The 21,299-nt window shown below is 42.0% G+C and overlaps 1 long non-coding RNA gene across 1 annotated transcript; it reads left to right on the top strand.

The window, feature by feature from the left end:
- The first annotated feature begins 3,508 nt into the window (after positions 1-3,508).
- Positions 3,509-17,166, top strand: LOC129696557 (uncharacterized). Its single transcript, XR_008723353.1, has 3 exons — positions 3,509-5,274; positions 12,804-12,917; positions 16,949-17,166. It is a non-coding gene; the product is annotated as an uncharacterized LOC129696557 (long non-coding RNA).
- The last annotated feature ends 4,133 nt before the right edge of the window (positions 17,167-21,299 follow it).

The raw sequence follows: 21,299 nt of genomic DNA, 5'->3' as shown, positions 1-21,299 counted from the left end.
CTCATCCAAATCATTAATATATATTGTAAATAGCTGGGGTCCCAGCACTGAGCCTTGCGGTACCCCACTAGTCACTGCCTGCCATTGTGAAAAGGACCCATTTACTCCTACTCTTTGCATCCTGTCTGCCAGCCAGTTCTCTTGCCACATCAATACTGAACCCCCAATACCGTGTGCTTTAAGTTTGTATACTAATCTCTTATGTGGAACCTTGTCGAAAGCCTTCTGAAAGTCCAGATATAACATATCCACTGGTTCTCCCTTATCCACTCTACTAGTTACATCCTTAAAAAAAATATATAAGATTCGTCAAACTATGGTTTACCTTTAATAAATCCATGCTGAATTTGCCCAATGATTTCACCACTTTCCAAATGTGCTGCTATCCCATCTTTAATAACTGACTCTAGCAGTTTCCCCACTACCGAGATTAGACTAATTGGTCTGTAATTCCCCGTTTTCTCTCTCCCTCCCTTCTTAAAAAGTTGGGTTACATTAGCTACCCTCCAATCCTCAGGAACTACTCCAAAATCTAAAGAGTTTTGAAAGATTATTACTAATGCATCCACTATTTCTGGAGCTACTTCCTTAAGTACTCTGGGATGCAGCCTATCTGGCCCTGGGGATTTATCAGCCTTTAATCCATTCAATTTACCTAACACCACTTCCCGGCTAATCTGGATTTCACTCAGTTCCTCCATCTCATTTGACCCCCGGTCCCCTGCTATTTCCAGCAGATTATTTAAGTCTTCCTTAGTGAAGACAGAACCAAAGTAGTTATTCAATTGGTCTGCCATGCCCTTGTTCCCCATGATCAATTCACCTGTTTCTGACTGCAAGGGACCTACATTTGTTTTACCTAATCTTCTTCTCTTCACATATCTATAAAAACGTTTGCAGTCAGTTTTTATGTTCCTTGCCAGTTTTCTTTCATAATCTATTTTCCCTTTCCTAATTAAGTCCTTTGTCCTCCTCTGCTGGACTCTGAATTTCTCGCAGTCCTCTGGTAGGCTGCTTTTTCTGGCTAATTTGTATGCTTCATCTTTTGTTTTGATACTATCCCTGATTTCCCTTGTTATCCACGGATGCACTACCTTCCCTGATTTAATATTCTGCCAAACTGGGATGAACAATTGTTGTAGTTCATAAATTAAGTTTTTAAATGCCTACCATTGCATAACCACCATCAACCCTTTAAGAATCAATTGCCAGTCTATCTTTGCCAATTCACATTTCATAACCTCAAATTCGTAAAAGCTATCACCCATTCCTTCTCTCCAGAGATGCTGCCTGTCCCATTGAGTTTCCAAGAAAGTTTAGGCAATAGAGGGATCTGGATCACATGCAAGCAGAGGAAATTAGTTCAACCAGGCATCTTGTTTGGCGTGGACATTGTGGGTCAAGGAACCTGTTTCGTGTGCTGTACTGTTCTATGCTCTTACCCCAGGAGCTGGTGCAGAAGAAACTTCTCATAAGAAACTTCTCATAAGAAATACAATTACTTTCAGTGTATGTAATCAAACCCTACAATCCCCATCAGCCCTAAACCTGTACAATAAAGTGCAGATGCTTCTCTCATTGTCTGGTTATTCCTGATTCAATCGGTTGGCAAAATTATCTTTCTGTGGGACTTCCTGGATGATAGCTTTTACGAATTTGTCAAGTTCAGCTTGATATTATTACTGAATGCCTATCACCAGGTTACTTTTTCATGAGAATTGCACAGTTTGGTATAAATAAGTAAGCAGGTGGTTTGACGCACTTGGCTTGTGGGTTTCCATTTAATACTAAGGCACGTCTAAGGAGACGGACACCTCACTCCAAGGTTTTTGCGGAGATGTCACCCGCTTACAATGTTTTAAGTAAGAACAGCTTCCACTTATATACCGTCTTCAACTTAGCAAAAGCTTCCCATGACCCTTCAGGGAATGTATAAAACTGCAATAATCTGTTACCTAGCTACATGAGAGGATACTGGCCAGATGATCAAAAAGCTTAGAAAAAGAGAGGTTTGCAAAAGCATCATGAAGTGTGAAGAGTGCTAAATGTTCACAAGGTTTAGGGCGGGGACTTCAGAGACTTGGAGCTGAAAGATTCATTACATTTGATGTTGAGATTGAGGCCAAAATTAGAAGGCTGTGCAGGAGTTGTAGGGCAGGAGGTATTTTGACAAGTTGATCAGCCCATGGAGGTGTTTGAAAATGCAGTACACGTTTGTTATTACACATTTATAATGGATTAAAGTACTGTGGAAGCTCTTGAAATTGACAAGGCATTAACATTGACCAGCGATTGCTTTGATCAGCACTTAACATTACACAATGTAACAAGCAGCCTTTAGTATTGTTATCATGCAGTAACAAAAATACATTTTTAGCTATTAAATATAACTTTATATATTCGGATACGAATCTGGGTCTCTCTGCAACTGGATTCTCGACATCCTGGTCAATGGACCACAGTCTGTATGAATTGGCAGCAACACTTCCTCCTTGATAATCATCAGCACAGAGGCACCTCAAGGATGTGTGATTAGCCCCCTGCTCTTCTCACTCTATATTTACAACTGTGTAGCCGCACACAGTGCAAACCCCATCTTCAAGTTTGTGGATGACACCACCATCGTTGGATAAATTGCAGAGTCAGAGTAATGGAGTAATTTGATTGACTGATCAAATGGCGCCAGAGCAATAGACTATAGACAATAGACAATAGGTGCAGGAGTAGTCCATTCAGCACTTTGAGCCAGCACTGCCATTCAATGTGATCATGTCTGATAATCCCCAATCAGTACCACGTTCCTGCCTTGTCCCCTTATCCCCTGACTCCGCTATTGTTTAGAACCTTATCTAGCTCTCTCTTGAAAGCATCCAGAGAACCTGCCTCCACCGCCCTCTGAGGCAGAGAATTCCACAGACTTACCACTCTCTGTGAGAAAAAGTGTTTCCTCGTCTCCGTTCTAAATGGTTTGCTCCTTATTCTTAAACTGTAGCCCCTGGTTCTGGACTCCCCCAACATCGGGAACATGTTTCCTGCCTCTTGCGTGTCCAAGCCCTTAACAATCTTATATGTTTCAATGAGATAGCCTCTCATCCTTCTAAACTCCAACCCAACTGCTCCAATCCCTCAGCATATGACAGTCCCACCATTCCAGGAATGAACCTTGTAAACCTACGCTGCACTCCCTCAATAGCAAGAATATCCTTCCTCAAATTAGGGGACCAAAACTGCACACAATATTCCCGGTGTGGTCTCACTAGGGTTCTGTACAACTGCAGAAGGACCTCTTTTCTCCTAGGTTTGATTCCTCTTGTCATAAAGGCCAACATGCCATTTGCTTTCTTCACTGCCTGCTGCACCTGCAACAACCTTAATGTCGGTAAGATCAAGGAACTGATTGTGGACTTTGGATGAGGAAGGTCGTCACTTCACAATGTTGTCTCCACCGGTGTTGGAGAGAGTCAGAAGCTTCAAATTCCTGTTTGTGTATGTCTGTGAAGATCTGTCCTGGACCCTTACACTGATGCAATCATGAACTTCTACAGGTGGAGAGCATATTAACTGGTTGCATCACAGCCTGGTTCAGTGACTCAAATGCCCAGGAAGAAAGAAGACTGCAAAAAGTGGTGAACACTGCCCAGTCCATCACAGATTATGACCACCCCACCATCGATGGGATTTACCAGTCGCTGCCTCAAAAAGGCAGCCAGCATCATCAGAGACCCACACCATCCAACTCACACACTCATTTCACCCCTGCCATTGGGAAGAAGGTACAGAAGCCTGAAAACTGTAATGTCCATGTTCAGGAACAGTTTTGTCCCTGCAACCATCAGGCTATTAAACAATACAACCTCCAAATAGGCTTCAAACCATAGATTGGGAGTATTACTTTTTTACTTTGCACTATTATTGCCTATTTACTTGTCTGTTTTGTGTACATATACTGAAGTTATGGGTTTATTATGGGTTTTACAGAGTACTCTGCGGTGCCACGGCAAGTACGAATTCCATTGTTCTGTTTTGTGACATAGGACAATAAAATGCTCTGGCCCTTGAGCAGGACAGGGTTCCCTCACCCCACCACCCCAATGGCCCAGACCTCCCATTTAGCTCTTAAATTCTGAATGTGGGAACCAGCAGCAGAGGCAGGGATTTTTCTTAACCCCCCAGCTGCATTGGACAAGGAGCTGCGGAGCGGCCTTCTTGCGCCGCGGTGCTCCATGTGGTGACGGAGGTCTCACTGGGCTCTCAGTGTCAGGGCACCACGGTTTTGACCCAGTGATGTAAATTGGGGGGAAATCCCTAACTCAGTTATAGCGGACAATCAGCAAAAACAGAACACATCCCACACTCAATGTGGTCTACTATAGTAAAGGTTCACTATGGTAATACAAAAACACTGAATTGTCCCTTAATGATTTATTTGATGTTTCCTTGCCGTAGAGCGGATGGGATATTGCACTAAATCTCTGTATAAAATGAGGTGGTTGTTTCAAATGACCGGGGAACAAGATTTCGATGTTGAATGTCCTAAAATATTTAGATATTGAATGCTCATTTGCAATGAATAGCCTGCATTGTTACAAACTTAGCCTTGTTGGACTGTAATTAGTAAGGTTGCCTTGAATGAGGATGATCCAAAAGATTTAATAGACTGTATTCAGTTCCATGTGATTCTTCCAAGCCAATTCTGCCTAAATCAGCATGAAGTCTAATCTTTCCCTTATCCATTTGGGTTCCAATCTGAGACTCACAAGATGAAATATGATCAAAATGCCTCTATCTTAAAACTGAAAAGGACTTAATTTCTGAATGGCACCATCAAACTGGCTTACTCCAGAATGCATTTTATTTTCAACCAGAATGGATTTACAATTCACTGTGACATTTATGCGCTCTTTGTGAAGAGCCCCATTGCTGTGAGCACTCAACCCTGCCAATGGCAGTAGGAAGGCTTTGTGGAAGCAATAGGCAAATGAATATAAATTGAAGGGTGTTTGGGACTAAAGAATGGACACATAACATGGCTGAAAATAATTATTTTGTATTCAAGGGAAGCTCGACTTATCAGGAATTCACTGCATATGTATATTTTTCTCTGATGTGAATCCTTAATTATATTTAATATTTGTAAAATACAAATCTATCTTTCAGCTCCATGTGGAAGTCGATCCACAGGTTTGGATGGTACAGTGCTGTCTCCAAACTATCCTAGAAATTATAGTACTGGACACAATTGTGTTTATTCCATCACAGTCTCCAGAGAGTTTGGTGAGTGAAATTTAACCAAATTACTTTAGGTATTTATTGTATTATGTTACCAATGGTATATATTTTATTTGGCATAGAAATTTTGCATGACTGCGCATAAGCATGGAAGGAATGCGTGACATTTCTGAAGAAGGGTCTCAGCCCGAAATGTTACCCGTTCCTCCTCTGCAGAGATGCTGCTTGTCCCACTGAGTAACTCCAGCATTATGTGTCTACCTTCGATTTAAACCAGCATCTGCAGTTGTTTCCTACACCTGATATTTGTGGTGTTGATTTTGATATCTCATTTCTCATCTCATTTGGTCCGAATTCATCACCTTCTGTTTTTCATCTTGCTGGGTTTTGCAATAATTTTTGCGTGCATTTTAATTTAAATTTGCTTCTGTACTTTACATTGATTTATTAGTACTGCATTTTGGCAAGTAAGCCCATGCACTTTTTTTTGCTCACTGCCCTGTTGTAGATGTATCCATGGACAGATTTGCCCAGTGTGCGAAGAACACCCGCTCTTTCTGCACAGAACATATCCTAAATCAGTCTAGAACCTTAATAACTGTTTTGCATTTCTCCGCATCTGACACTATACTGACAACAATAATGGAAACAAGAGATTGGAGATGCTGCTAGCTGGAGCAAAAAACATACTGCTGGAGAAACTCAGTAGGTCATACAGTATCTGAGTTTGGGGTGAACCATCTTCACCTGCCACTACCCAAGTTCCATAATTGTTTCTCCTTGTTTGCTTTTAAATATCACCCACCTGCCTCTGTCTCCCAATTCCATCCTTCCCCCACTTGGCTCCAACAGCCCATCATTCATCACCCCTCCTCAGTCCACCCCCATCTCACTCCTACTACACACCTTTATACTGGCTCTTTCCCTTTCCACTCTCAATCCTCGCACAGTGACTCAACCCAAATCATTGACAACTCCTTTACCAGTTCAATCTCCTGAATTCCCCAAGCTGTGTGTTTTATTGGATGCAATAATTGGTCAAAAATAAACATTGTTTTTTTTTGGAGGTTAGAAAATTAACCACTGATTCGGTCTCGTTTCCAAGTATGTTCTATTTCTGAAGTAATTTGGAAGGTTCTGGAGGTCAGAGCCTGGAAATGTGACTTCCGACGCTGTTGCTAGTTTCACAGTTCAGGGAATGTGTTTGTATGTGTTAAACATGATGCTCCTTGTATATTAGGAATAAGAATATTTTATGCTCACATGTGACTAGGCACAGTGAGATTGTCTGCTTGCATACACAATGTTAACAAATAGCAGCCACCTACAGCGCTGACAAAGTTGCAAAGCACGCCAGCTCCTCCTTCCTCCTTTTGTTCTCCAACCCTCCCTCCCCCCCCCCCCCAACCCCCCCAACGTTTTTCCCCACGGGTCCCCATTGTCCTTCTCCTCCCCCCTCACAGTGGTTCTCCAAGCTCTCATCGACCATCGACCGTGGGTCGACCCGCAAAGCTTCACCACCGCCGATGCCCCATCATCGCGAAGCTTCAACGCCACCGCCGCCGAGGCCTCATTGCTGTCAACTTCATGCCTCCATGGTGTCAACACGGACCCGAGCCGCGGGCACCTTTGGCAGCTTTGCCCGACCTAGGCTTCTACCCGCGAGGCCCCGACCCGGGCCCCGACCCGGGCTCCTACGCGGCGATCCGGGAGGCATCGAGATCACAGCTCCTCGATAAAGGCCTCCAGCCGCATTCCCAGTCCACATCCATGGCCAGGCAGGAAGCCTTCTGACCGGGTGGCCCGTCGGGAAACCTTAGAACATGGAACATAGAAACACATAGCACAGGAATAGTCCCTTTGGTCCACAATTAATGTGCAGAACATGATGGCAAAATAAACTAATCTTATCAGCCTGCATATCTATTCATTCCCTGCTAGTCTCTTAAACACCACTATCGTATCTGCCTCCACCACCACCCCTGGCATCACGTTCCAGGCATGCACAATGCTCTGTATAACTATCTTGCTCAGCAACATCTTTTAAACTTTGTCCTACATACCCTACAGCTATGCCTCCAGCTTTTGATATTTTCACCTTGGTTAAAAGGTTCTGACTGTCTACCCCATCTATGCCTCTCATCTTGTTCCTCAATTGAACACCAATGTATTCCAAATTTAGAAAGGGTTAATTCATTAGGCCAACTTAGACTTAAAAGTTAACTGCAGAGGACGTTTTTTCTTTAAAATAATATTGATGTCTTTAATTTACAGATAAGGAAATATGTTTTTTTTAATTATTTACAGCTTTTTTTAAATATCTTCATTCATTGGACAGTTAAGGGGCTGTCCGTCTGTACAAGCTAATTCAAGCATTCTCCCGAGTTTCCCCGGATTCAAACTCAGAGAATTACGGTAATAGCCACTCATAGGTACTCGGGGCTCTCGTGGACATTTTTCAACATGTTGAAAAATCTTCACAAGTCTTCACGAGCTTACCGCGTTTCCTGAGTACCTGCCGTTAGCGTTACGAGTTGATAAGCGACGTCCCGAGGTCCGACGTACCCGCTACATACATTCTATGTGCTTACCACAAATTTGATTTTTTTTTTTTAACTCGGTAAAGCTCTTGAATTAGCTCGTACAGTGGATCAGCCCCTTTAGAATTAGTTGCAAAGATCTGTGACAGCATGAGTTGTAATTAGGCCACAAGGGCAGGCCTCGAGGTCCACCAGCTAGGAATTAGTTGTTGTTCACTGACAGAACGATGGTCACACTTGTGTCCTGCCTCTGTGTAATCTACTATTCTTGCACCTTTGTACTTAAGTATGGTTATACATATGCATAGTAATGTTTTGTTGAACTATATGCACAAAAGGAATTTCACTGTACCTGTGGAAAAAAATACAATTGAAGTATCACTGATCAGAGATAGACACAAAAACCTGTAGTAACTCATTGGGACAGGCAGGGTGAGATGGAATAGATGACGCTTGGGAACGAGACCCTTCTTCAGATCATAGGTCAGCGGTAGCAACAGATCTAGGAGTTTGATGAGACCATGGGAACACAAGAGGATGGTCACCGCACTCTTCGGGCCAGTGCAGGGGTGCGAGCGGATGGCCAGCGTAGACCACTGGCAGCAACGTTACCCCACCCACGTGGCCGATGTGGCCCTGGTGTGCCGGCAGCTGTCCGAGCGATGGTTACAAGTCAATGCCCCCCCTCCCCTCCCTCTCCAACGCTCACACACCCCCCCCCCCCGTCACTCACCTCCCCTCAGCCGCCTTGATGTGTCAGCAGCTGTCCGAGCACCACCTGTGGGTGTAGAGCCCCAACCCCCGATCCCCTCCCTCTCCCCCACCCGGGAGAGAGGGAGGGGAGGTGGGTGGGAGTGGGGAAGTGAGCGAGGGGGAGAGATGGGGGGGTAGAGGGAGAACAGTTGACTGTAAACTATCACAGCTGGAATCTTGCTTTGCTTTACTGTGCGGTCCCTCTGCTGATGCGGAATACCTCCCTACTGGACCCCTTGGTCAGTGGGGTTTTCCACTGGTCTGGCACTGAGCGACGGCTTGCACCATGGCAGACGTCTTCAGACTCCCCAATGCCCTGTAAGTGTGTGTGTGTGGGGGGGGCAGGCTAGAGTGGCTGAGTGGCCTCTGGCATCCTGCTTCCAATGCTCTGATACCTGGAACTGAAAAGGATTTGCACATAGAACTCAAGACACATAAAAACATAAATTACATAAAACATTTAAAAAAGCCAATGCCAAAAAATTTTCAAAGGCGTACATCTGCTTCTCGATGGCCTCCTTTCAGCTGGTGTTGTGCTCACCCCATATTACCGTTTGCAGGAGTTCCCACGGTACCCGCAAGAGTCATTACGGATATCGTACGGATATCGCACTGGCATCTGCGTTCATACAATGTTGCAACGCTGCTCGTCACTCTTGGAGAAATTCAAAAATGTTTGAATTTTCTCCCGAACATAACAAGTTACACGACTACCTGCCATTAGCGCCACGGAGGTCCTCGGTTGTCCACGAATGTTATTGCAGGAGCTTCCCACGATGTTAAACTCTTGTTAAGTCTTGCGTCAGATCGCACCGTGAGAAAGCCCTTTAAGGCCTGATGTAGGTAAACACCCGGTGCCAACCAAATCATGCCGCAGCCTTTCTGCCTGAAGATTACATTGAGTGCCATTTAAATGGGACCAAAGTTTCATTTGGCTTGTGGATAATCAGATCTACAAAATGCTTTGTGCACCGAGTTTGTGTTAGTCTTGGCTGAAAGTTGGGCCTGTCCCACTTGGGCGTTATTTGCACGTCATTTACGCGACATCATTTACGCGTCATGATGCACGACGCACGCATCATGGCGCGTGGTGAGAAGTGGTGGCGTAGTCAGTGATGAGCGGTCGGGCGCGGCGCCCCAGGATTTTGGGATTCACAAACTATTTGCACGCCACCTGCGTGACGCGCAAATGACACACAAGTTGGACAGGCCTTTTACTTCCTGCTCTGTGTTTTCACTGTAGTGTTCTGTTTATATAAAAAACAGATTATGCTTATGCAACTGCTCATCGGACTGGATGTTGCTAGCTTGCTATTCTGTGGATTCAGCCTTTCACATCCTCAATCGATGTCAATCCGACCAACCGTTCAAGTTCCAAACTTTTAATTCACATCTTTAAATAATTCACATATTATTTTGCAAAACAAAGGACACCAAAGGCTTATTTCAATTATTTAGTCCGGGGAATGGACCGATTAAGATCCAGAGGAGAGCTGACTCATAACTATCAACCATTGGTTGGAATTTAAGATGTAAACATGTTCATAGTGAGGCATGAGCATAACCTTGCTCCCGTTTCTTCCTGTTACATTTTCTTTTTATTATATTCTGCCAGACTACATGAATGGAATAATCAGGCTACTTTGAACCATGTTAAAAACATCATCCATAATATGGATGTTGGATTATTATAACAAAGTTTGCAAACTATTAAGCAATACATTTTTTAAATTAAATAAATACTCCTTCATTCAGTGACAGAAAGACAATGCCATTACATAAACTGCATGTTCATGATGAAGTATATGTTGCAGACTGCAACTATCAGGAAAGTGTCTCAATTTATATTTGAAAGGAAAATCAGGTGAGAGAAATGTGTTTCAAATGACTGTCCCAGGAGTCCAAAATTATTTCCCATTTCAGTGCAGTTTTCTCACACTTTTTGTAGGAATTATGCTTCCTTCATCACATTTTTGCATTTACCTCTTTAATAATTTGCCCTACTTGTTTTGAGATTAATATATATAATTTTCATTTTATGTTATAAGAACTCTGTTTTGTATCATTCATTTCAAAATTTGTTCTTATCTATCAAAGGTGGTTGGATCCAAGCTTTCTTCTCCTTTCAGGTGCAGGAACAGTAATATGATCATGTATGTTCATTTGAAAGATCTTAAAGAGACAAGTCAAGAGTGTTTTATTGTCAAGTGTTCCAGATAGAACAATGAAATTCTTACTTGCTGCAGCACAAGAGAACATGTAAACATAGTACACTGTAAACAATATAATAAATGAGTTGGCATTTTTAAAGCTGTAATCACGACTAACGTGTCAAATATAGGATGAAATCTACACTCAGGCTGGCCTCTGGTTGATCCATTAAACTTCACCCCACTCACCTTAGAGCTAGGCTCTCTGGTGTTGGATATTTCCACCTTGTGGGTAAAAAGGTTCTGACTTTGTGCCCTATCTATGCCTCTCATGATTGTATATATTTCTATCATGTCTCCCCTCAACCTCTGACATTCCAGAGAAAACAATCCAAGTTTATCCAACCTCTCCCTGGAGCTGAGACCCTGTCATCCAGACAGCATTCTGGTAAACCTCTTCTGCACCCTCTCCAAAGCCTCCACATCTTTACTGTAATGGGGCAACCAGACCTGCACATAATACTCCAAATGTGGTCGAAACAAGGCTGTACAGAGCTGCATCTTTACTTTCTGTCTCTTATATTCAATAATCAATGCCCCTTGTAATGAATTCAAGCATACCATATGCCTTTTTTTTTAATTTATTTTTTAATTTTTGTTAGAAGCTATTGTACAATAAAAAACAATGATCGACATAGCAATTATATAGTTTTCGTAGAGCTTCAGTTTTAACATTTTATAAACTATTGACTAGATAGGAAAAAAAGGGAAAGAAGAAAGAAAGAAGAAAAAAAAAAGCAAGGAAAAACAAAACAGAAATAGAAAAGGTGAAAAGGACTCGGAGGTATATCCCACTACCTTTCCATACGTCCGCTCACCCAACCCTACCACCGGTTTTGATTTTGTGGTCAACCATTATGTTGTTGAAAAAATTCAATAAAAGGAGACCATATTTTTGAAAATTGATCTGGTTTGTCAGGCAAGACAAACCTTATTTTTCTAGATGTTGTGTCTCGGTCATTTCTGTAATCCACATCTTCACTGTGGGGACTGTTGTCTTTTTCCAGAATGTAAGTATGTTTTTTTCGCAGTTATTAAACCGTAGCCAAGGAAGTGTCTTTGAAATAGTTAACAAAGTTTAATGACTACTGCGGTGATCAAAGTGTATCGTTTCTAAAGCGTACCTTTCTCCAGCCATCTTATTCCATTCTCTTCCTCCTCTACTCATCTCCCACCACTACACACTCCACCATTTCCTCTTTGTCCACTTCCCCTTCTATACCCTCCCACCCATTTCCCCTACAGCTTTACATTTCACTACTCTCTTATCTGACCCTACCATCTCCGTTTCTCTTTTCAGCTTTGTCATCATCTCCACTCTTCTGCCAACCACCCCAGCTCACATGCAATGCTTCAGTCCATTCATGCCTCTCTTGTCCAGTTTTCTCTGCCCTGCTCGTTCAGTCTGAACAAGATTCCTAACCCGAAACGTCATCCTTTCCTTCCGCAGATGCTGCCTCAACCGTTGAGTTTCTTCAGCATTTCGTTTTTCCACAATATTCCAACATCTGTAGACTCTTTGTCACACCTATGGCCAAGTATGGACCGGTACATTTCTCCACTGTGGAATCAAAATTTGTTGTCAATAATATGCCCAGTCATCAGTGCAGCAACTGATCATTTCTTTAGCCTGTTCAAATATTACTTCGAATTTTTCGAGAACATAAACTCACACACGTTGTGTAAGCATATCCCTAATCCAATCAGGATGGAGCAGTTGACCTTCAAAATGATCTTCATAAATGTTTTATGGTTTCTTTTCCTGAAAATACAACCTTGGGGGATATGGGGCTATCAAAGCCTCTAAGACTGAATCAGATAGCCACTGGCCAACCTCATGTAAGCTTCCATTCCCTAGACTGGTGCCACTTTGTACCACTTCAACCTGGATCAATTTCAGGATAAATGGCATCTACAGTGTTCTCGGGCTAAACAACCTGAATGGGCTGCACTAGCTGTCTTGATATGTGGAACCTATGCTTTAGTTACTTTTGTAGAATGTTTGCCATTTTAAATGAGTAAAACCTAAGTAACTTTTCTCTCTCTGCTGGTGCCTTTGCCCCTGTGGCAGTGGTGTTTGGCCAGTTTGTGTTTTTCCAGACTTCCCTTCATGATGTCGTTGACATATTCGATGGACCCACTCAGCAAGCTTTACTTTTGACTTCGCTGTCAGGGTCTCACTCAGGTGAGGTTCAACAATTCTGTGCGACTTTTGGACCTGGTTTCTTTGGCACCATTTAATTTTACCGTGGTACATTAATGTTATTTATTTTAGCACCATTAAAAAGTGTGTAAAGGAAATTCTCTGGAATTCCTACTGAAACTACAGAGAAATGGTGTTACAATTGCCCCCATTGACTTTCAGAAACACTTACACTTATAGGAGGCCTCACTGAAATTCAAGAGATGCTGCTCTTGTAGATCCATTGCCAGATACCTTTGATAAGCAAAATGATGAGCTCTTGAAGCTGTAGGTGAATGCTAAATTGCTATGTCTTGCAGTACAAAGGTACAACGGACATTTATTATCACATACACCAATTGGTGTAGTGAAATTTGACTTGCCATGCAGCACACAAAGACTCAACATTAAAGAATTTAACAATAAACATAAAAACATCCCCCCACAATGGTTCCCACTGTGAGGGAAGGCACAGAGACCAGTCCCCATCCCCATAGTCGGGCCTATTGAGGCCTCTGCAGCCAGCACTATGGTGGCCCGATGTTTCAGGTCCTCTCGCCGGGTGATGATCCTCCGGCTTCGTGAGAACCCTCTCAGCGGCATGGGGCACCTGGTGCTTCCTTACTGGAGCCCGCGGCTCCTGAAGCCAACAGACCGCGCTGGATGGCGCTCCACCACTGGTGATCTCGCTGAGAGATCCCAGGCTCCCGATGTTAAAGTTAGCGTGCCACCCATGGCTGGCTGCTTACCTGCGGTCTCAGCATTCCGGAGCTCCAGAGCGGCGACCCGGGCAAGGCATCGCCCACTCTGCGATAGCGCTCCAGCGCTGTGCCACTGCCGAAGCCGAGGTTCTGGGCGGTCCCCTCAGGAAATGCCGCTCCAGGCCCGCTGATAGGTCGCGAGGATGGGTCGACGGTGCTGTCTAGGGAAAAGACCGGGTAGGGACCAGGAAGAGCAGTTTCCCCCTCCCCCACCCCCACATAAAAAAGAATAGACCTCCAAACAAAGCACTTTTTAACACACTAAAAATAAAAGAAAGAAGTGAAAAGACAAACAGGTGCAGGCTAGGCAGCCATACCCAACTGGACGTGCGGCACCCCCTATCAAGTATCATAAACTCAGAAATGTCTGATGCCAATTATCCCTATTATGTGGTGAATAATAGAATTTTGGGGAAGCTAACAGGAATGTGGGGAAAATAACATCAGTGTAAATGGGTGCTTTGTAGTCGGTGCAGACTTAGTAGATTGAAGGTCTGTTTCCATGCTGCATAACTATGATTATTAATAAGAAAATAATAAATGGACAAAGATTTAGTTTCATTTAGTTTAGAGATACAGTGCGGAAACAGGCACTTTGGCCCACCGAGTGCGCTCCGACCAGCGATCTCCGCACACTACCACTATACTACACACACGAGGAACAATTTACAGTTATTTTAAGCCAATTTGACTGCACGCCTGCACATCTTTGGAGTGTGGGAGGAAACAAGAGATCCCAGAGAAAATCCACGGCGGTCACGGGGAGAACGTACAAACTCCGTACAAACAGCACCCATAGTGAGGATCGTACCCAGCTGCAAGGCAGCAAGTCTACTGCTGTGCCACCATGAAGCCCCTATTTCAACATGTGTAATCTAGTTAAAATCACAGACATCACAGACATTAAATTAAGAGAAAAAGAAAACACCTATCTATGCCACCATTAAAATGAATGGGACTCAGTTAAATACAACAGATATGGCTGATACAAAGTTCAGGAAGTATGAAATGCAGTCTGGAACACATTGATGCACAGACTGTAACCACCACAAAGTTATCTATGCAATTGCTGGAAGCCAACAGGATGTAGCCCATTATCAATTAGCTGAAGGGCAATGGAAAGAACACAATGAGAATGCCCTGTTCTATATATAGCATTAAAGGGCCAGCATCATGCCAAGCATACTAAAAACATAGTCATTATATTACAGGTAAATATTAATATACCTAGAGCATTTCTAAATGCTGTAAATATACATAATTGAACAAATAAAAATCTAATAGTTAAATGGAGTTTTTAATAGCCAGCAGTGGCATAAATTAAAAATATCTGTCTTTAGCAGTGAAATATTGAAACAAAAACATCACATGTCATTATTGAAGAATACGTCCATAGAATCAAGTATTTAAAGTCAACAGGACTTTATTCTAACCATTGGAAGTGTTACGTGATTTGTGATGTGTATGTATTTCTATTTATGTATATCCGTGCATGGAGAAGTTCAAAATAACTTGTTGTTTTGCTAGCAGTTGTCTTCACTTGCTTAATGCATTCGCATTAGTTGACAGCCAAGGTGTAACAAATTCTTTAATTACTTTTAAATAATAACTCAAACTATGATAGGTTAATTGTCATACAGTCTGGCAGCTTGCACTGAATGAGATGAGAATGCAGCTGATTTATTTCCTTTGGCCCAATGAGCTGAAAAGTGCCCAAAGCACCACAACAAATCATGTTGTATAGTCCCTTAATGCACGTTGAATTCTTTAGCACATTTCGATCAATATGTAATTGGATTCCTTTTGATTCAAATTTTGAATTCCCTTGAAGATAAAATTTAATTGGAAAAATATATGAACTTCTGTGGTGGATCTTGTAGCACAGTGACTTCTCTGGGTTTACAATGGCCAATTGACCTACCGAACTGCAAATATTTAGACAAAGAACACATCTTTGGGATGTGGGAGGAATCTGGAGGTTCTGGAAGAAACTAGCAGAATATGCAAACTCCACACAGACATTAGCTCTACCTGGTTTGCCTCTATGCTGCAAATAATATATCTATATTTTTGATTTGGTATTATTTTCAGAAATTATATTCTAAATGCGTCTGATCAATGAAACAGTATTAGTTTTTTCTGGTTGTGGCTTTCGGGCCAACGTTGGTGATGACTGCTAGTTACGGGCAGATTCAAGAACACGCCAGTCCAATAGAAATTATAAACTCGCTCCAGAGATGCTGCCTCACCTGCTGAGTTTCTCCAGCATTTTTGTCTAGCTTCATATTTATGGGATCCTTTGGCCTAGCTATTTGGTAGCCAGATGAAAAAAAATCAAAGCATGTTGCAGTCTTTCCAGTCCATGAAATTCTGCTTTGGTGTGAGTAGGGGGCGCCATCCTGTATGGGTATGGCTGCCCAGCCTGCAGCTGTCCGTCTTTTTCACCTCTGGAATGGCGTTTCCTGAGGGGACTGGCCAGAACCTTGGCTTTGGCGGCAGCACAGCGCTGGAGTGCCATCGCGGAGCGGGCGATGCCTTGCCTGGGTCGCCTCGCTGGAACTCCGGTATGTTGGTACCACCGATTGGAACATCGCGGAGCTGCGGGTCTGTGGAATGGCAAGCCGCGGGCGGCGGCGCTGAACTTTACATCGGGAGCTTGGGCTCTCTCGCCGAGATCACCAGTGGTGGAGCTCCATCCAGCGCGGCCTGTAGGCTTCAGAAGCCACGTTCTCCAGTAAGGAAGTGGCCGTTCCAGGTTTCCCAAGCCGTTGTGAGAATTCTCCCGATGCCGGAGCACCATCATCCGGCGAGAAGGGCCTGGAACATTGGACCTCTGTAAAGGTGACTGCGGAGGCCAAATAGGCCCGACTATGGGTGGACACGGGGATGGGGACTGGACTTTGTGCCTTCCCTCAACTATTTTTTTTAATACCGCTAAGTGTGGTATACTACAAACAATTTTAATGTCCGTTTTTACACCATGCCTTGCCTCTGGTTATTCTATTGCACAGGGATATTTCAAAAATTGAAGCAAATAAATATATCCACTGGAATTAACTTGTCAACCTTCTGTTAATGTTGTGAAATAAAAAAGTGACATATAATTCACCTCCTGTGTCTTGGACAAAATACTGCAGCAAACTATATTGTTATATATTTGTTTGTTACCAGTGAAAAGTAATATATTTCATCTTAGGATCTGTTCATAATATATTTTATTGAGTTGTATTTTATTCCATGAAATAACTATTATTCAAAATATCTTTTATTTAGGAGAGTCCCTTCCGTTAAGTTCGGGTAACCAGATCACAATCAAGTTTACTTCCGTGGGTGTAATAACAGCCAAAGGATTTCATTTTGTTTATCAAGGTAGGTTGACAATTGAAGTTTAATAAAAGCTCTCACAATTGAATTCCAAAGTAGTTGTTTGATAAACATGATTATTACCGTTAATCATACTACAATTGATTATAAATCAAAAGACACGGCAAATTTGGCCTTCATATTAGAAAAAGTATATCTTCACACAATGAGCAATCCACATTTAGAATAGAGACGTAAAGAGAGTAATAAAGGAGAAAATACTAAAACATTCAAGAATCTGTTGGATACATGGCTGTGGGAAGCATCTTTCTGATGATGACTAAGGTAGATCAATCGTCCTTCATTTTATCTGCTGAATCGGTCACCTTGCCATGTGGCTGCCATGCCTATGAAACTGTCTTAATTAAACTAGTGTGTCCAAATATCAGTTTAGCCTTTGAATAACACATTTGAAGGTCGCAGAATAATTCAACGGGAAAGGCAATTCCCTCATTCATTAATCATGATTATTTGTTGAATGATGGAAGTTGTTTGATTGTAAAAGATGCTTGAATTATTTGGAGGATATGACAGAGTGTTGATTGAAGGGACCATGTTGATGTGATGTGTTTAATTTCCAAAATGTGCCACATGAGAAAATGGTTCCCAAATTAACCCAAAATACACTAGCATTGTTTGAAAATTGGCAGTCATAGGGAAAACTGTGTTAAAGTAAATGATTATATTTCTCTTCAAAGAGATAACTAAGGAGTACTCCAGGGATTGGTTCTTGACTCACAAATGCTTACTTTATACATACTTATCTAACTAAATCTTGTGTAATCTAATGATCAGGCTTCCAGCACCTTTGGGAGGGAGAAGGTTAGGGGTTACTGAATTCCAGAGTTTCGCTGTGCTCCAAAAAAGAGAAATATTGCCACACATCAGTTTTAAATGACTGGCCTCTTATTTTGTACCTATGTCCCCTTGTTTGTGATACTTCTCACTAACTCTGAATAAATTGTTTAACCACAAGGGGGCTGAGTTAAAATTGTGAAGAAAATAATTAGAATAACAGCTGCATGGAATGTTTTTCATTATTCGGAGGATAATAGGATTTTATGTAAATTTAATAAGAAAAATCTTCCTGTGGAAATTGAACTGAATGTAATGGAAGAAAGGAAGGGAGGAATCACCTATGAACAAGAAACTGGTGTCAATAAACAGAATGATAAGTAACCCAGTTTAATAATGGTTTCAGTTTGCAATTCAGAATCTTCAGAATCTTCATAATAATGGAAAGCCAGCCAATAAGGATTTGTTATCCCAAAGGCCCTGTCCCACTTACGCCATTTTTTCAGCGATTTGCCGGCACCTGTCATAGTCGCAGCAGGTTGCCAAAAATGTTCAACATGTTAAAAATCCAGCGGTGACCAGAAAAAGATACAACTCTTTAGGCGACTACTCACGACCATACTGGCGATATTTCGCGGGGTGACGCCTGTTTTGTGGTGAGTAGTCGCCCAAAGAGACATACCATTTTCTGCTCGCCGCTGGATTTTCAACATGTTGAAAATTATCAGCAACCTGCTGCGACTATGACGGGTGCTGGCAAGTCGCCGAAAAAATTACGTAAGTGGGACAGGTCCTTAATTCTTAAGTGGCTTAATTGACAAATAGAACACACAGCAACATCACATCAGCTACAATGAGGTGAAATCTGTAGACACAAAATGCTGGTGAAACTCAGCAGGACAGGCAGCATCTCTGGAGAGAAAGAATGGGTGATGTTTCAGGTCTAGACCCTTCTTCTGACAAATCTGTAGATCTAGACAAAATGCCACATATCCACATCTTGATTTACAGACACCACTAATTTGATTTGTAAATTTATGGTGGAAGTGGTGTACATTACATTGGGAACATTTTTAATTTAAAATCGTAGCTCATTCGCACATCCTATATTGCAATAATTTTGGGTTTCAATATCCAAACTAGTATATAGTCAGTGTTCTGCAAGAGAAAACAAAAATAGTTTGAAAAGTAGTCATAGCTGATGCACCTTTTGTCAATTCTTTCACTTTAGTCGTTGAAACTGTTGGCTCATATTTTTTAAATTGTGATTCACATACCAACACGAATACAAAATTCTGCAATTTTGCACTATGGTCATGTCATTTTGTGGATAGATGGAATTTATGCATTCATAAGAAAATCACAATTGTTTTAATTAATATGATAATGATGGCAACTTATTCAATGTACTTCTATAATTGAATGTATTACATCAACTCCATTGTAAGGTTTATTTAGTGTATTTTGATACTAACCCTATTTTCAATTTAACAAAGACAAATTTTTTTTTGGATCATATTTAGCTGTGCCAAGGACCAGTACAACCCAATGCAGTTCCGTACCTGAGCCACGATTTGGGAAAAGAGTCGGGAATGATTTTGCAGTTGGCTCCTTGGTTCTGTTTGAATGTAATCCTGGCTACATTCTCCAAGGTTTGCCAGGAATTAAATGTGCATCTGTACCAAATGCTCTTGCTCAGTGGAATGACTCTCTACCTACCTGCATTGGTGAGTAATGACAAAAAGTTTTAAATGCGAAGGTTGCAAATTTGACGTATTAGTATGGGAATATTTGTATGCATTTTTAAATGCATATACCTGATCTGAATGTTTATAGCTTAAAAAAAAAAATAAAGAATTTAATGCCTTGATTTTCAAATTGACATGCAAATGCTTCTAATTTAAATGGTATCTTGGAAGGAATGACAATGATAAAAATATTTTGTGTTCAATATTTGTAATGGAGAATAGAGAGGGTCAGAGAAACAGGGAAAAAAAGAGCTAAGGGGCTGGAGTAACTCAGCGTGTCATGCAACATCTATAGAGAACATGGATATGTCACATGTTGAATCCTTCTTCAGACTGATTCATGTTCTCCAGAGATACCGCCTGACCCGCTGAGTTACTCCAGCACTATGTCTCTTCTTTTTGTATACCAACACCTGCAGTTCCGTGTTTCTACAAATCTCTCTGGAGTAAGGTACAGAAAGGACAATTTAAGGCCTTGGTGACATGGCCTTACAGGCTTTAAACCCTACTGTGTTGCTAAATGAACTTGATTTACCAATCTAGATACAGTAGCTGAGGTAAGACTTAACCCGCCTCGCAGTCGCCTGGTCAAGCACGCTGACCACGTAAAAGTATTTTGTTTCGTCAGTTGCAGAGTAAACTGTGCCTCTGCCTGCTGGAACCCGATATCAGGCTCTTAGATCCACAGAGTAGGGAGTTTAACTGCAATAACGTTGTTATCTATCACGATGTGTGATGAACGTCAGAGTCACCAGTTGTAGCGGCCCGGACGAGGTCAGGAAAAGGCCAGATGTCAGGCAGGTTCAGAAGTCGTTTTATTCAGCAGGGAAAACACACACACCAGCGAGCAACACCTGGGAAACCCCGTGGCAGACCCACGTCCCTGTCCCTCAAGAGCCGAGGGGGGTTACCCAAGGAGTGGCCTAACCCCGAGGGACCGCCACGATACAGAGGACAAAGATTTGCCAGCAGTTAAAACTCAGGATTTAAAAAAAACCTTTGGAAGTTTTGAACACTTGGAGATAATCCCAAATTGTTAGCAATTAAAATAAGTTGACATCTGTAATAAGTTTGAATACAAAAAATATTTTAAAACGTTTGTAGAGGGATTAAAAACATTAAATTATACCAAGCGATTTACTTTTTGTTGGCTTTAACCATAACTCCATTGTCCAATTTTAAATCGGTTTGGCCAAAAATCCAGGTCGATTCAGGTACAAGATTTCATAACGGACTCAAAATGCTGGAGCAATCAGGCAGCATCTCTGGATAGAAGTGAAGGGTGATGTTTAGGGTCAAGACCCTTCTTCAGTCAGGGGAGAGGGAAACATAGCGATATTGAAGGGTAAGGTGTAAAAACGGGAGATCAAAGGGGACGAAGTTCAAGGAAAATGTAGAATGGATCATTGTTAGCTGAGGGGAAAGTGACAACGAAACAAAGGCAACAATAATCTTTTCTACATTTTTCTTTATCTTCCTCATAAGGTTATAAGGAATAGGAGTAGAATTAGTCCATTCTCTGATCTCCCAGATCTTTTAGTACAAATTAAAATCTGAGAACACTACCGGATTACAACAGCTTTTTTTGGTCTGTGAATTAATAGATAAAATCGTCCTTGAAATGCAAGTTCATAAGTGATAGGACTAGAATTAGGCCATTCGGCCCATTATGTCTACTCTGCCAATCAATCGTAGCTGATCTATCTCTCCCTGCAAAC

Source organism: Leucoraja erinacea, chromosome 4 (assembly GCF_028641065.1).
Source record: "Leucoraja erinacea ecotype New England chromosome 4, Leri_hhj_1, whole genome shotgun sequence".
NCBI classification, from domain to species: Eukaryota; Metazoa; Chordata; class Chondrichthyes; order Rajiformes; family Rajidae; genus Leucoraja; species Leucoraja erinaceus.
Note: the sequence above shows the minus strand (reverse complement) of the source record. Positions and strands in the feature narration are given on the sequence as shown.